Source organism: Bactrocera tryoni, unplaced genomic scaffold (assembly GCF_016617805.1).
Source record: "Bactrocera tryoni isolate S06 unplaced genomic scaffold, CSIRO_BtryS06_freeze2 scaffold_11, whole genome shotgun sequence".
In the NCBI taxonomy this organism is placed as follows: Eukaryota; Metazoa; Arthropoda; class Insecta; order Diptera; family Tephritidae; genus Bactrocera; species Bactrocera tryoni.
This window is the reverse complement of record NW_024395824.1, coordinates 102,616-120,256: the sequence shown is the minus strand read 5'-3', so window position 1 is coordinate 120,256 and position 17,641 is coordinate 102,616.

The following is a 17,641-nucleotide window of genomic DNA, read 5'->3' as shown; positions in this document are numbered from 1 at the left end:
ATTACGCTTGTCGGTCAGTTTGTCAAGCACTTAGTACTCAGGCAATTCGGCCTCTCTCTTTGTTTGTCGGCAAATGCGTCTCACTTTCCTTTTCAACTCTCGGTATCTATCCCATACCGCAGGTGTTGTGGTCGTATGTAACGTCGCGAGGTAGACTGTCTGCTTTCTCTCCACCGCGGCATATCACTCCTTATCGCACCAGCTCTTATTTTGAATTTTCCGAAAGCCAATGATTTCTGGTGGTTCTCTCAGAGAGCAGGAGTGCAGTCGAGTAGAAAATCGTTCGACTGTCTGTTATGATTGCAACTTCTCGACGTTCTTCGTGTTTGTTAACCTGTATTTTTTTTTTGCACAGAGGCGGTTGCATATCTTGGATGCAACAAGATAGTGGTTCGAAGCAATGTTAGTACCGCAGAGTGTACGTCTAAAGCACTGAAGACGTGTTTTTCGTCTATCACAACGTGATCGATCTGGTTGGTGGCTTTTCGATGCGGTGACAGCCAGGTGGCTTGATGAATTTTTCTATGCAGGAATCTAGTCTTACTGACAATCATATTTTTTCTCCAGTTAAGTCGATCAGCCTCAACCCATTTGGGGAGGCAAATCAGCTATATGTTGAAGAACTTCGGTTTGATGCGGATTGTGGCTAGACTTTCATTCACTGGGGTGATTGCCTAGACTCGGCGACAGAGTCTCTTTCCCTCCACGAATATCGCACCGAATTTGCGCTTCTTTATATGGCTACTGTAGTAAATGCAACAAGGACCTACTCATCTCAGTGCTTGTCCCGTTCATCGCACTTCTTGGACGGCGGTGATGTGAGCCTTTATTTTTACGAGGACATCAACCAGCTACGCAGCGTCACCTTGCCATTTAAGGGATTGTACATTCCAGATGCATGCCCTTAGCCCACCGCACAATCCTTTGGAAGGATTTTTCGTCTTATAATATAGATAAAACAAACCTCGCTGAAGGAGCTAAAGGCCATCCCAAAAAGTGTTTTAAGTGGAAAGTGTTTCGAGGACTAGAAGAATCGGTGACGTAAGTGTATTACATTTGGTGGGGATTACTTTGAAGGCGACAAAATTAATATTGAAGAATATCTAAAAAATTTGGGTTTTATTTAGAACTAGACTAAACCCGCGGCTCCGCTCGCTTTTTGTTGTCAAGGAAATCATATAGTGGACTTCGTAAATCACTTAAGGAATAGTACATATGTATATGAACATGTATGATGTAACAACATCTTCTCAGTCTCTGCATCTGCATCGCATTTCGTTACACATATGCATGCTTCTTGTTATAGTGAATAACAGTGCAGGAGTAAAGCAAAAGAGGGCCCGTCTCACGCCCTATATCTAATCATATAGTAATGTAATGTCTTTCCACCATTCATCGAATGTAATTGCAAAATCGGCGGCTAAAACCCAGATACTACACTTAAGAAAACACAGACTTTATCGTTCCTTTTAAATATTGCATTGTTCTGTTCTGTGATTTTGTAAAAAAGGCCGCCGTCAGAACTTTCTCCAGGACTAAAGAAATACCCGTGGAAATTTTCACGTCTTTCCGTGCTTTGGTTCGGGCGTAATGCGCGGACATACAAAAAAGGCCTTTCATTTTTACATATCTACAAGTTTTCCGTGTACTTTTTATCACAATGTATATATATTTATACATAAAAATATATGTATCTGCATACATCGATCCATTATTACTACTGGTGCTTTTGACAAAAAAAAGTTCTTACCTTTTGATGATGTTAAGAACATAATTAGCAGAATTTACAACAGTAAAATAATACTAGTAAAGTGTAGTGTCAGACATAAATAAAATCAGATAATTATTTCAAAACGTGTAAGGAAGTGTTAAGTTCTGCTGTATTTTTTTATTGAAGTGTTTTCGAATGAATTATATCTAACATCAGTAGTGAGTGATTTTATGAAACCACGATGGAAGTGAAACTTTCTGCAGATTGTAAGCATTCAATTCCAAACTTTCGGAAAAAAATATTTAAATTAAATGGTTGAGATCGCTTATTTTATTTTAATATAATAACTAAAGGGTGGGCCATCTAACGTTTTAAATTTTAATTATCTATATTTCGACATTGGAAACGTCAAATGCCATTCGGAAAGTGACAGATATTCAGTAAAAAGTCTAAAATTTACGAAATGGATCGCTATTCACTAGAAGAAAACTGGGAAATATTGAAAAATAAATCAATTTTACCGAAAAATCGTCCTTTCGGACGAGGCTCATTTCCACCTCGATGGTTACGTAAACAAGCAGATTTGTCGCATTTGGGCACACGTGCCATACAGCAAACGCTACACTCAATCTTTTACGCCTTATCTTCGAAAATCGCATAATCAGCAAAAGAGATGATGTGAATTGGCCTCCCAGAAGCTGCGATTTAAGTCCGTTGGACTCTGTGGGGTGATGTTAAAGATAAATGTTACGCCAACCATCCAGAAACAATTCAAGATCTAAAGTACGAGATTCAAGCTGCTGTAGCTGCCATAAGGCCTGAAACCATCGAGAAAGTACTCCAAAATTGGGTGGATCGGATAAGCTACTGTAAACGTAGCCGATGTGGTTATTTGTCCGAAATTGTTTTCCACAAATAAATTTCATAAAACAACCTTTTAAATAAATGTTAGACCTTTGAAAAATATCAAGCAGTTTTTTTTATTGACTTTTTAAATTTAAAATTTTATATGGCCCACCCTTTATTAGGGGAAATGATACTAGTAGACAATATATCCAACAATACCTTTTATTTCACTCTGCGCGCTAAAGTACAGAATACAAAAATAAGTGGAATCAACCAGATAATATATGGTACGCTGAACAGGATATATTAAGTTAGCTAAATTTGTAATAGTCCGAAAGAAACATCGGAGATTCTAAAAAATGTATATGTAAATACTTAGCATTATAACTTATTTAGCCATGTATACCTGTTAGTATATATGCGAACTAGTCCCTCAGATTTAGAGATATCGTTCTGAGATTTATACACGTTCTAGCATATAGTTGCTCAAATTATAATGATCGATCAAACTCCAGCCCTTGTAATGAAAACTTTTTTAATTGACGAGATATCTTCCCGGAATTTGGCATGGGTTATTGTTCACGGTAATGGTAAACGTCTGTGTAACACTGCCTTTCGACTACCAGTATGTCATGGAACGTCTTGGATCTATACATACCCGGAAACGGACAATCAATCGGCCGAATATCGTGACAAAAGTGAGCCGAAGCAGAAAAAATACGTCGAAGCAGGTCAAAAATAAAAGCTATACTTGTATTGACAGTTTTCCTCGATTATCGAGGCGTGGTGAACTCAGAATTTCTTCTGACCGGGCAAACTGTCAAAAAGGAAACTACTTGATTGTTATCCATCGTTTGCGCGAAGCTATATTCATAAAAAAGGCTGTTTCGAGGATTGGAAAGAATGTTGGAACAACTGTATTAGGACGAAGGGGGAATACTTTGAGAGGGACGGCATAGGTTGTGAAAAATAAATTAAGGATTTTAAAATTATGGGCAAAGTCTTCCTATTTCTTCCCACCTTATAGTTTAGTTTTAGGTGATACAAACAACCGTTAGGTGAAGGAACCTATTATACTCTGTAGCTACATGTTGCAAGTCTATAAAAAAAGAAGATAAGTGGCCGAAGATTAAAAATACAATACATACTTAGGTACAAGTGCGCGAAATTATTAATTTATTTGTTTATGCGGTACGGTGGTGTGCCCAAATAAAAGGACAAAACGTGTTGACTTTACCAACCAACGGTTGAAATAACCATCTGAAAGAACAAAATCCTTAATCGCCCTTATCGGCACTATAAAAATGGACGAAATCGGATAATAACCCCGCTCACTCCCCATATAACAGTACTCTTACCAAGAGCGCGATAAATCAATAACTAAATACGAGACTTTATAGCAGCCACGTGGCAACGACCACTAAATATATACTATATAATAATGGCATATATCACAGTATTAAAATGGGCGAAATCGGACTACAAAAAGGCGTACTTCAAATAAAAAATTGTCTAAATCGAATAAAAACTGTGAAAGCCCCTAGGTACCGAATATGTGGACCCCGTACTTATATTTGACTTTATTACATACATATGACTTTGTGTCCAAAATATATTAAATTGGGCGAAAACGAGACCAAGCGTCTAAATAACAAATAAAAGGATTTTCGAATATCCCGGTGACTTTACTCCATATGATCGGCGATTGTATGTGAGGTAGTTTGATAAAAGCTTAGGATCAAAATGCCGCCAAATAACTTTTCGTTGTTTTTTATGTGTATCCTTTAGTGTCCTTTTCAATACCTCAAACGAATGTTTATGTGCCATAATGCATTCATCACAGGTAATAATTTTACATTATTTCAGCACTGTGGCCATAGATGATTGTTTTTTATGTTGCACACTGCATCTGGATTATTTTGAATGTTCAACAGCAGCTTAAATGCTGAATGAGCTATTCTGCCTCCATCTAATAAAGTTGTTGCAATGCCAGACGAAGCAACGGCCAGTGCGATGCTATTTTTATCTCGGCAAGAAGTATCGAAATAAGGAACATTTGCCAATTCCACCTGGTGCAACGAAAAACAAGTTTCTCCATGTCCTGCCGAAACTACCAGCATAATAGGGTCGTAAATAAATTTTTGTTCATCATTTAGTAATAGAACATTGCACAATGCGTGCCATTTCCACAGTATTGTACTGTAGTTCACGATTCATACATATATTATATGTGTGTGTTGAGTAAATCAGATATACTTCGATTCCGTGAGATCATGCCGAAATGACTGATTGATAAATTCGCAATAGCAATGCAAAAATCTTCGATAGCAACCAATGATTCATTGTAGTTACATTGCATCACTGAAAATGACAATGGTCCAAAACGAAATCGGATACTGGTGTGGTAAAGTGTGATGAGATCAATTGCAAACTCGACATCGGTGCACTATTCACTTAGATACAGTATGTCCCTTCCGCTAATTACTCCTGTAATCTTCTATTGAAATACGAAAAACTGTGAACTTTCATAGTGGTAATTTGTGGTAGTCAAGTTTTTCCTTACACTTGGATCAGGTGGCAGAGTTTACCATTGTCATGCCTATATGTGCATATAATAATGGCGATACTTCAGGCGCAAAGAATTTCTTTTGAGAGTCATGAGTTGTAAGATTTTACGACAGATATTTCGATAATTGTCGTTTAATTTTTAGTTAAAATTTTTTTATTTATTGATTTATGTTTTTTAGCGCAGACGCACTAGAAAACTTGCTCCGTAACCGGGCTGGACTCAATGCCAGCAGGAGTCAGCAGAATGTGGAGTTACTCCAGTGAGGACAAACTTAACCTAAAACTCACCGATCCAAAGAGGATTTTCATTTAAAGATAAAGAACAGAAGTTTTCGGAACAGAAATAAATCTTTAAATATTACGAATCGATTAACGAAAAAAAATTTCGATTTCCAATTTTACAATAAGCCAAAAACGAAAAAAAAGCTCAAAACTTGTAAGGAAGAGCGAAGTTCGGAGTAAACGAGCATTTTACACTCTTACAAATTGCAAGTATCAAAGTCCGTGGAATACCTTCAGATGTTGGCAAAACTTTATATTAAATAAAAAATGATGCGAAAGAGGAAAGAATCCATTATTAGATGACATTGTGATTAAATCAAAAAAAAATTTGGTATCTTTTTGGCTTATATTAAAGCCCACAATCTTATACTTAGTATTGTTGCTGTATTTTAGTTCGCGTCAGCTAAAATTATATTAAAAGCATCTACAAATTAGACATATAGTATGTGGTAAACGATATTAACTCTACCGAAGAAGCTAATCCATACCATATGTGCCAAACCATATCGTTTGTGAAATCTTTATGAAACCGCTTCGTACATTTTCCGTCTACTATGGAAGCTGATAAACCATTCAGATTTTCGGGCGGACCATGAATCATGTTTGAAGTAACAATATCAAATAGCAATTGATCAATAGACGGATATGGAATCCCTGCAGTAATTAAACTATCGACGTCTTCAGCATGTATTTTGTCGACGAATGAAATTAAAATATGAGCATGATGTTATCCACGCTTTTACTACTCAACTGAATACATCCAACAACGTGTGGGGCCAAATACATGCAATTTTGTAGTAAAGCTGATTAAAAACTTTAATTTTTGTTTAAACACACGTGCTGTAAAGTCATGAGGATATATTGCATTTTGTCCTGGTAATAGAAACGATGTAATTTCCTGCAATTTGTGGGCGTCTTTGGGACAACAGTCGGAAAATTCAGCCTCCACGAGGAAATATTCCCAAATACTTGTAGGTTGAGGCTGATCGACATCGACGGGGCCGAAATATGCTTTTGGATCGAAAAACCTCCAACCAGATCGATCATGTTGTAATATACTGAAGACACGTCTCCAGTGTTTAAGATGTGCGTACGCTCCGAGGTCCTAACATCGATTCGGACCACTATCTTGTTGCTGACAAGCTACGTACCCGCCTCTGTGCAGCAACCAATGCACGTCAGCAAACACAAGGAAGGTTCGACATCGAGAAGCTGCAATCACTACAGAAAGCCGAACGGTTTCGTACTCGACTTGCACTCCTGCTCTCTGAGAGCACTCATCAACAACTCGATATAAGAGAACTGTGGGACGGCGTTTCAAGCTCCTTACGCACAGCTGCAACCGAAACCATTGGTTCTCGGAAAATGCAAAAGAACAGCTGGTACGATGAGGAGTACCATGTCGCAGTGAAGAAAAAACAGACTAACTACCGCGCAACGTTATAATCGACCACAACACGTGGGGTATGGGATAGACTTCGAGAGCTAAAGAAGCGAGACGCATTTGCAGACAAAAAAAGAGAGGCCGAAACGCGTGAGTACGAAGAGCTTGACAAACTGGCCGACAAGGGTAGTACTCGAAAATACTACGAAAAGATGCGGCGACTATCATGCCAAGCGATTGGAACTTAAGTGTGCTCTGCCTAATCCAGAAAAAGGGAGACCCCACAATCTGCGCCAACTACCGTGGGATAAGCCTCCTCATCATCGCTTATAAGGTTCTACCGAGCGTATTGTGTGAAAGATGAAAGCAAACCGTCAGAAGTTTGATTGGATCTTATCAGTGTGGCTTTAGACCTGCAAAATCAACAACTGACCAGATATTCACCATGCGCCAAGTTTTGGAAAAGACCCGCGGAAAGAAAATCGACACGCACCACCTCTTCGTTGATTTCAAAGCTGTTTTTGACTGCACGAAAAGGAGCTGCCTATATGCCGCGATGTCGGAATTTGGTATCCCCGCTAATACGGCTGTGTAAACTGACGTTAAGCAACACCAAAAGCTCCATCAATACCGAGAAGGACCTCTACGAGCCATTCGATACTAAACGAGGTTACATACAAGGCGACTCCCTATCTTCAACCTACTTCTGGAGAAAATAATTCGATAAGTAGAACTAAACAGAGCAGACCATCTACAAAAGTGTACAGCTGCTGGCGTATTCTGATGATATTGATACCATTTGCATACGCACAACACTTACAGATTGGCTCGAGCTGCCCAAGCAGAGTGTCCATTATAAGGTTGCAAATATATGGACCACAGATGGAACCCTGCGGGCACCCACGAACAAATCCAATCTCCACACTCCCATTCATGCTGACAAGAGAGGCCTTTCTGTCCGAAAAATAACTCCGCCAAAGAATAATTTCCGGACAGCCAAGCTCATCCAGCCATTGCACCACTCGATCCCAGCTTAGATAATCAAAAGCCCCCTTAAAGTCAATAAATATGCCAAGGATATATTTGTTGACACGTCACTGTAGACAGTCATAACATCGAAGTTGTAGATGATTTTGTCTATCTGGGAACCAGCAACAACACCTACAACAACGTTAGCCTCGAAATCCAACGCAGGATATCTCTTGTCAACAGGTGCTACTTTGCACTAAGTAGGCAATTGAGAAGTGAAGTCCTCTCTCGACGAACAAAAATAAAACTCTATAAGTCACTCATTACTACCGTCCTGCTATATGGTGCAGAGGCATGGACGATGACAGCATCTGATTAGTCGACGTTGCGAGTTTTCGAGAGAAAGGTTCTGCGGAAGATTTGTGGTCTTTTGCGCATTAGAAACGCCAAATATCACTGATATTGACATAGTTCAGCGAATTAAAAGACATCGGCTACGCTGGCTAGGTCATGTCGTCCGAATGGATGAGAACACTCCAGCTCTGAAAGTATACTACACAAATAAAACCAAAAAAAAGACCGAAAACTGTATAGTGAGTAAGACAGAAGACCGGCTTCCTTCTCATTCCTACCCCGTGATGTTTGCTGGATGAGAGGTGACAACGGTAGACATCTAGCGAGGAAAATTCAGAATTGTATGTATTTTAATGCTATAATGCTGTATCATAAAAAAAATTAAAATTTACCTAAAAATTAAAAAAAAATAGGGGTGGACTACCCTTAACATTTAGGGGGGTGAAAAATGTTATCCGCTTCTCTTACATAACCAATATGCACAAAAAATTTCGAGAAAATCGGTCAAGCCGTTTCGGAAGAGTTTAACAACAAACACCGCGACACGAGAGTTTCATATGTTAGATAAAATTGCGTCAAAATATGTTGTCCAGTATACTGTAGCAATGACAAAATTAATGCAATTTATGCCGGTCCGTTTCTCTGCCCCCAATATACCCCATCAATGATTTCCGCATTTCCACCTTTAACCGTTCAGGGTGGTCAAAATGTGTGATATTTTAATGAAACAAAATGGACATGTTTTATTTATTAGATGTGGTATGGCGCTGATGTAGATTTTTTCTAAACCTCATATCCCTAATTCCGATTCTCTGGTTGACGCTTTCCACATGAACTCAATATATCAAATTTAGCTTCTTCGGTACAGTTAATATCGTTTACCACATACTATATGTCTAATTTGTAGATGCTTTTAATATAATTTTAGCTGACGCGAACTAAAATATAGCAACAAAACTAAGTATAAGATTGTGGGCTTTAATATAAGCCAAAAAGATACCAAATTTTTTTTTGATTTAATCACAATGTCATCTAATAATGGATTCTTTCCTCTTTCGCATCATTTTTTATTTAATATAAAGTTTTGCCAACATCTGAAGGTATTCCACGGACTTTGATACTTGCAATTTGTAAGAGTATAAAATGCTCGTTTACTCCGAACTTCGCTCTTCCTTACAAGTTTTGAGTTTTTTTCGTTTTTGGCTTTTTGTATAATTGGAAATCGAAATTTTTTTTCGTTAATCGATTCGTAATATTTAAAGATTTATTTCTGTTCCGAAAACTTCTGTTCTTTATCTTTAAATGAAAATCCTCTTTGGATCGGTGAGTTTTAGGTTAAGTTTGTCCTCACTGGAGTAACTCCACATTCTGCTGACTCCTGCTGGCATTGAGTCCAGCCCGGTTACGGAGCAAGTTTTCTGGTGCGTCTGCGCTAAAAAACATAAATCAATAAATAAAAAAATTTTAACTAAAAATTAAACGACAATTATCGAAATATCTGTCGTAAAATCTTACAACTCATGACTCTCAAAAGAAATTCTTTGCGCCTGAAGTATCGCCATTATTATATGCACATATAGGCATGACAATGGTAAACTCTGCCACCTGATCCAAGTGTAAGGAAAAACTTGACTACCACAAATTACCACTATGAAAGTTCACAGTTTTTCGTATTTCAATAGAAGATTACAGGAGTAATTAGCGGAAGGGACATACTGTATTTAAGTGAATAGTGCATCGATGTCGAGTTCGCAATTGATCTCATCACACTTTACCACACCAGTATCCGATTTCGTTTTATAAAAAAATAATCCTCACCTATCGACCCCACATCCCACGTAGACAAATGCACCGGATAGGGTTGTTGGAAATAGCAGTTAATCCCGTAAGGAATAGCTGAGGAAAATACTTGTCTGCAAGAGCTTTGCTGGACTCAGGTTGCCAGGCCAACTTTATGACAGAGGACTTTCTTCAGAAAAAAATGGCAACAGCTTCACACCAAAGCAAAAAGAGTTTGAAAAATTGTTCATCAATTTATTCAACTCTTTTTCGCTTTCGCTTACATGAATACGATTTAACGGCAGACATTACTAAAATGTAAAAGCAACTATTTATGATTGAAGAAGGCAGAAAATGTCAGTTCATTGTATGGAGAGAGCATTCTTCAAGACAAGTTCAGATCTTTCGACTTAACACCGTCACTTACGACAGGCGAAGTCCTGCACTATTATGGTGTTATCAAATACTGAGCAATAATAATACAACTAAGTGTACATTCGGTTCATTGGTAGTTGAAATAGACTTCTATATTGATGAATTATTAACAAGAACTGAAAAATTTGAATGTCTTGTAAGAAGTGAAATAATCAAAATATTAAACCCGGCCGGGTTAAACTTAACTAAGTGGTTTTCGAACATCCTAAATTTTTCGATAGTGATTGCACTGAAAAGTCATTAATCTGCTAAGATGAGCATTCAACTAAAACACCAGAAATCCATTAGTTACCGAAAGAGGATTTGTTTCGATTTATTTTGGAGAGTTTTGGAACCAAAAACATTGACACTAGCTGGCCGAATTTTAAAGCAAGTGCACAAGAGATGCTTTATTGTTTCCCTGGTGCAGTTTTACCGTCTTCACGATCTGTGAGCCCCATTCTGCAGGCGTGGGCCGCCTCCAGACAGTGACTTGTTAGTCGAGTTTCAGTAGGAATTTTATGTACTTCCAATGTAACGTTTCACACATGAATTTTGCGGCTTTTCATCCAAGTACCTCGTTCCATCGTGTTTTGGTTTTCTTTACCATCCCCAATGTTGATCACTTTTAGATGTTAGCACACCATTCTTTGAAATATCGTCCACTATGTCCGCGATGCCTTTGTGACCTGGCACCCAGTATAAATGCAGTTGCTTGCCTTTCGCAACACTTCTTACTGCTGCACTGCTTCCCAAGAAACTTCTGTCCAATATACTATACGAGGTTTCTGCCTTGATTGCTGCTTGGTTGTCTACAGATATGTTGATTCTGGAGTTGCCATTAGAGTAAAGCTCCTCGGCTTTCGCAACAGCAAAGACCTCAGCTTGAAATATACTACAGTGGTCCGGCAACTTAACCCTTAAATGCATGATGATGTATATATACATCAGTGTTTTCTTCCTTACATAATATCTAAACGGTAACTCAAACACAGTACTTTTTACTTTTATTAGGTGCTAAAAATATATCTGTGTTGGTTTTTGAAGGCAAACTTTCATGATATGACATTTTACTTTTTAATTTTAATAATTTGACAGCTTGGCGCGCACAACTTTGGTGGTAAAATTGTAATTTCATTTTGGTGGAGAGTAAATAGTATTATTACGTGCTAAAAGTGATTTATGAGAGGATAAAGGTAAGAAAATCACATTACATTGGTTTTATTTAGAATTAAATAACAGTTATAATAAATACGAGCGTTATAATTGTGATGTAGAAATACATCAGTATGCAAAATCGGCAAATAATAGTTTTACTGTGGGTACAATAATATCTTTTTTATGTTTGACTTATTTCTTATAAATATATAATTTATTCATATGAATTATATAATTATTTTTCTAGTGTTTAAATAAGTTAAGCCTCCCCCACTCTATCCGGAAAAAACTGGCGCACCCTAGCATAACTCAACTCCCCTGAGACGAACACCACACTTAATATCGGAAAACAACATGCACTAATACAACACACCGGGGGACAAATTGCATTTCACCACAGCAGGATGACAACTATCTAACTAACAAAAGGATTGGATCATCGCTGCTTTTTCCGACACTCGCTTAAACTTTCAAATAGAAACGTTGCAACAACTCGGTTCCTGTGCGCTGAAATCCTTTTTCAAATATTCGTTTTTCGCCACAACCGCTCGACCACGATCTGCATCAATTCGAACGTCAACGCCGGCAAGTTGGAATTGGATTCTCGCCGCCCTATTCGTCGACATTTAATTTTAATTAGCTTCATCATTTATTATTTCGCTTATTAAATGATATTGTGAAAAAGCAAACAAAATTGACTTTTATTTTTATTAAGACAGTACTGTGTACTAATTTAATCATCTAGAATGTCCCGTAAAGTGGCAGATAGAGACATTGAACAACTTCTAGCGGCCTTAGAAGATGGAAATATATCTGAGGACGGTTTGGAAAATGAAAGTGAAGATGAAGAAAACAATTCGAGAATTGGAAGACGTGGATGCAGAGGAAGAAGATCCTACCTATATTGATCCACCAATAGTTCAAGATTTTCCTGGCCCATCAAGTCAAATTATTAATTGTTTACCCATGCAGGAAGGTCATGAAAATTTAGTAGAGTTCGATAAAAGAAAACTCATTTGGAAAAAAGACAGTTTGTTTTATGACGAGGCCAAATTAATTCACCAACCAAGCACAACAGACTCTGCTATAACTGAACTTGATACACCATATAAATGTTTTATGCATTACTTCACACCTGAATTTCTTCAAAAAATTGTTGATGAAACCAACTTATATGCAGTACAAGAGAACCCTTCAATATCACTTACTATTACTGTTGGGGAGTTAAAAAAATTCATAGGAATTCTTTTACTTATATCAGTGGAGCATTTTCCTAGTGTACGCTCATACTGGCATTCCAAATTTGGCTACGAACCTGTAAAGAGCGCAATACCGGTAAATAGATTTGAAATGATTAGGAGCTATTTACATTTCAACGACAATAGTAAACATCATCCGCGAGATCATTCTGATCACGATCGCCTCCATAAGATTCGGCCTGTGATAGAACAGCTAAATACAGCATTTCCATCAGTTGCAATAAAACAACGACTTTCTATAGATGAGCAAATGTGTTCAACTAAAATTGCACATTTCCTAAAACAATATTTACCCAATAAGCCTCACAAGTGGGGTTATAAGCTTTTTGTTCTCTGTAATCTTATGGGATACGCTTACAGATTTGAGGTCTATTCTGGGCAAGAAGAAAAACAACACAAACCAGCCGATGAGCCCGATCTCGGAATAACGAATAACGTTGTTATACGTTTGGCGAGAGCTATACCAAGGATGAACAATCATATTGTACTTTTCGATAATTTTTATACATACCTGCCTTTGGTTAATTATTTGAAAAAACAAGGTATACAATGTGTGGGAACTATTCAACAGAACAGGCTACCCAATTGTCGGCTCCCTGACACAAAGGAATTTATGAAATCTTGTATTCCGCGAGGTACTTATGAGGAACGAATTTCCCATTCAGATGGAGTAGACTTTTCGGCCACTGCATGGAAAGACAATAAAGTCGTCACTCTTTTATCGACTTACGTTGGCGCCGAACCTGTTGGAAAATTATCAAGATACGATAAAAAGACTAAACAAAAAATTGATATTCCTTGCCCCAAAATTGTGCAAGAATACAATATGCATATGGGCGGAGTTGATCTCATGGATAGCTTTTTTGGACGTTACCGGATTCGAGTGAAGAGCCGGAAATGGTATTTACGCTTATTTTACCATTTACTCGACCTCACTGTGATCAACTCATGGGTGCTTATGAAAAAAAACCTAACTGCTAAAGGTGTCCCAAAAAAGCAACTGCCTAATCTTGGAGAGTATCGAAATTGTTTGGCTGGCACCCTGTGTAATATAGGTATGCCTAGAGGTAGTAAAAGAGGGCGTCCTAGTACTTCCTCTTTAGAATGCGAGCTTCATATAAAAAAGCAAAAAGGTCCACAACATCCGCTCCCGTCAAAAGATGTGCGCGTAGATGGTGTCAAACATTGGCCTGTATTTGCCAATCGATTACGGTGCAAGATGCCCAATTGTAAGGGCACCACACAATGGTCGTGTACTAAATGTAATGTACCGTTGTGTCTTAATCAGAAAAACAACTGCTTCAAAGATTTTCATACACTACAGTAAGCATAATTCGAAGACAATCGTATAATAGAATAGAACTTAGTTTCATTATTAATAGTGACTGTAATGCATACTGATGTATATCTAAATCAGTAAGTTATTTTGTATAAAAGAATACTTTTTAGAAAATAAAATTTTTTTATTTATTTTTCCCTTAATCTATGTTTAATTTTCTATCTGTTACAATTTATGGTATTTAAAAAGGAAAAATCATGCATTTAAGGGTCAAAAGGCTGCCTAATGCCTAACTCTGGACAGCATATCCCCGCACCAACTCCAACCTTTATTTTCGACCCATTCGTATAAATGTTTAGAGTGTTGCGCCGTAGCTAACATACTTTCACACAAACCATCTTTTTATATTTTTACTTTGAATCTTCTTTCCTATTTAAGGAGTGGGATCATGTAGACGGTGATTGCTGAACCGCCATTTTGATGCGCAGTTTTCAGTGAAGAGGTTTATAGGTGGCAAGTTTAGCACAAGTTCAAGAGCCGCCGTTGGAGTTGTTCTAAAAGCTCCCATTATGCACAACGCAGCGAGTTTCTGAACCCTTTCCCTTGGCTTTCGCTGGGTGGAATTCCGTAACGTTTGTCCACCATATTACTGCAGAATTGATCTTACATGAATCTCACTCTTTGGCTACTTATCTGGCTTTCGTGTATGCGTACCGCGTTTTGGACAAGCTTCTATAAGGCTTTTCGGTATGAAAACTACCCTATCTCCTTTAGTGTAGCACGTAGCAGAACTTTATGCATCCCCTAAAAATCACCTTTAGTCACAGCACGGATAGACAGCAAGTTTACCGCACTACTACCTTCATGGTCGTTACAGCCTGGAAAGTGTACACTACTAGGTCTTCTAATCAGTTGTCCGTCCAATCTTCGTTACTCTTGCAAAATAGACCGGGCTAATTGGGGTTTTTGGATAATTTTTTCTTGAGTAAGAAACTGTACACACTGCTGGAATTTGCCACCGAAATCGCCGCCGAATAAGGATTCAGCTTCGGCTTTATAGCACCCTGGGCGCCGTTTTTCGGACGACTATGAGAGGCGGAGAAAAAGTCCCCTAAGCATCTGGTCGCTTGCGAAGTGGGCAACGCTCTACTCGCAACGGAAGAGGTCTTAACACTACTGGCCGAATTGAAGGTCATTTTGAATTCGCGTCCCCTAGCACCGTTGAGCCAGGACCTCAACGACGGTGAAGCATTAACTCCAGCATACCCGTTGCTCTCTGTGAGCACTGCAACCACCACATGTGCCAATGGGTCCAATTTGTTACTGCGAGAGATGGCGACTTGCTTTCTATCTCAAGCAACAATTTTGGCAGCAGTAGTCCAAAAAGAACCTAATGAGCCCTCAGCAGCGCAGCAAAAGGCTGAATCCAAAACACAATCTGCAGCCCGGCGATCTAGTCCTCGTTCACGAAGTCAACGTACCACCGCAACAGTGGGTACCAGGACGAGTCGACGCAACCACAGAATGGGCAGACGCAAGGTACGAGTGGCAGATGTGGGAACCAGGACGGACACGATTAAGCGTCCTATATCCCCACCCTGCTGCCTATCGACATTGAAGGATAAAGATCCTGCCAAGGACGGTTATAAAGTTTATTTTATATCAAATGCTTTCCCTAATAATACCATTTAACATCCTCACCTTAATCTTTTACTTAATTTAACAAAATGAATTATACTTACCCTTTTTTGTAAATACATCCTTACGTTACAACTAGTTTACGACTTTTACTTAAGATTTAGATTTATTTAACACCGCAATCGTGATCGCGCGCATTTCTTTTATCGAATACATTCTTTTCGAAAGTAATTTTCGGCACATGCCACTGGTTAGTCTTTTAGTGAAGTCGCGCATCCCGAAAAGTCTTTTATTTCTCACAGTCTGTGGAATGCCAGATCTATTTCAAGAATAGGGTTTGCTGAACAGTAGTCTCTGTGTCTCGAAAGCCTTTTTATTTTCGTTAGTAATTCTATCATATTTACTTGCTCTGTAGTATGAATCGGTGCTTTAGAATTATATTATTTTCTTGGAAGAAAACCTCCTTGAAACAACACTTTTCATAAATATTTTGAAACGACTTCTCTACATGGCTTGTAAAGCAAATTTCCTTTTCTCTTCACTTCGAACACAATGTATTACTACGTATGTTTCCTTTTATGTTTCGAGATTTGTTCTCTTATCTCCTAAACAAATATTTAATATCGAAAATTGCTTTATTGTTTTTCAAAATATTCTCAATTAAGATCTTTATACTTTCATATACGTTTGAACTAATTGCCGAAGCACTTTTGACATTTTGATTCAGGTATCTCCAAAAATGCAATGCATCAACCGTCCCTTCAGGTGTCGCAAAACATTGACCTCTTACTCTTACTTACGTTATTTATTCGTACGGGAGTGCAAACAACTCGTTCGATGCAATGCATCAACCGTCTCTTCAGGTGTCGCAAAACGTTGACCTCTTACTCTTACTTACGTTATTTATTCGTACGGGAGTGCAAATAACTCGTTCGATGCCAAGTCAGGACTTTATGGTGCTTTATTCATGAAATCAATAGGGGTATTTTCTTGCTCTTGCAAGATTGCAGATTGCAAAAATACTATACCGAAATATACAAGAGCACGAGAGCACCCATTGCAGAATCTAGTTATATATGAATGGCTAATTCGGTCAATTTGTTGTGAATGACTATTAAGCATGGCTATTGTGAATTGGCGCACCTTCTGCATACATTTTTAAGAAAAAAAACTGTAACAAATCTTTAAAATTTAAATAGAAATAATAAAATCCATTTAAAACTTATCTTCCTCAACAATTTAACGACGTAATATGTCTTTATGTAAAATGGCAACTACAACAGGGTTGCAATTATATTTTTGCGTGACATTGCACGCAAATATACATAGGCTTTGGTCTGACATATTTTACTGCCCTTGCAAATATTTTTCTGCGTGTGTTTGTTGTTGTGCCGTTGTAAATCTGCAATTCTTGCACCGTGCACCGGGTCTTGCAAGAGCAAGAGAATACCCCTAATGTTTTAGGTGCTAAAAAACGCAGTTGATTCAGGTAATGTATGAGAGCGCGAGTTATGAATGACCACCCTAATAGCTGTAAGTTAAAACCAACCATGCCACAGAGGCATGGATCAGAAGCTGAACGTGACTGAATGTCACGAGTCAGCATTTTTTAATGTGAACAATAACATACATATATAGAATAATATGTAGCTTAAGTAGACTTAAGTTTGATTTTAATAAAGGAGTCGTAAAACAGAGTTCATACAGCTAGTTATTCTTTGTAATAACATTTAGTTTGGATAACATAATTGGCTCACAGCATAACAACCATAACTGGTGCAGTCGAAGCGAACCACAACAAAACTTCAGTTATACAAAAAAAAATAATAATAAATAAATAATAAATATACATTTTACACTCTAGATATTAAAGTATTAAAATTTAAAAAATATATACACCTATACTCGCTTAAACTAATTAACTTCAGAATATACAATTATACAGAAGCATTTTGCGAAAAGCAATTATTTTATAAGTTGTAAAAAAGTTGTTTGAAAAA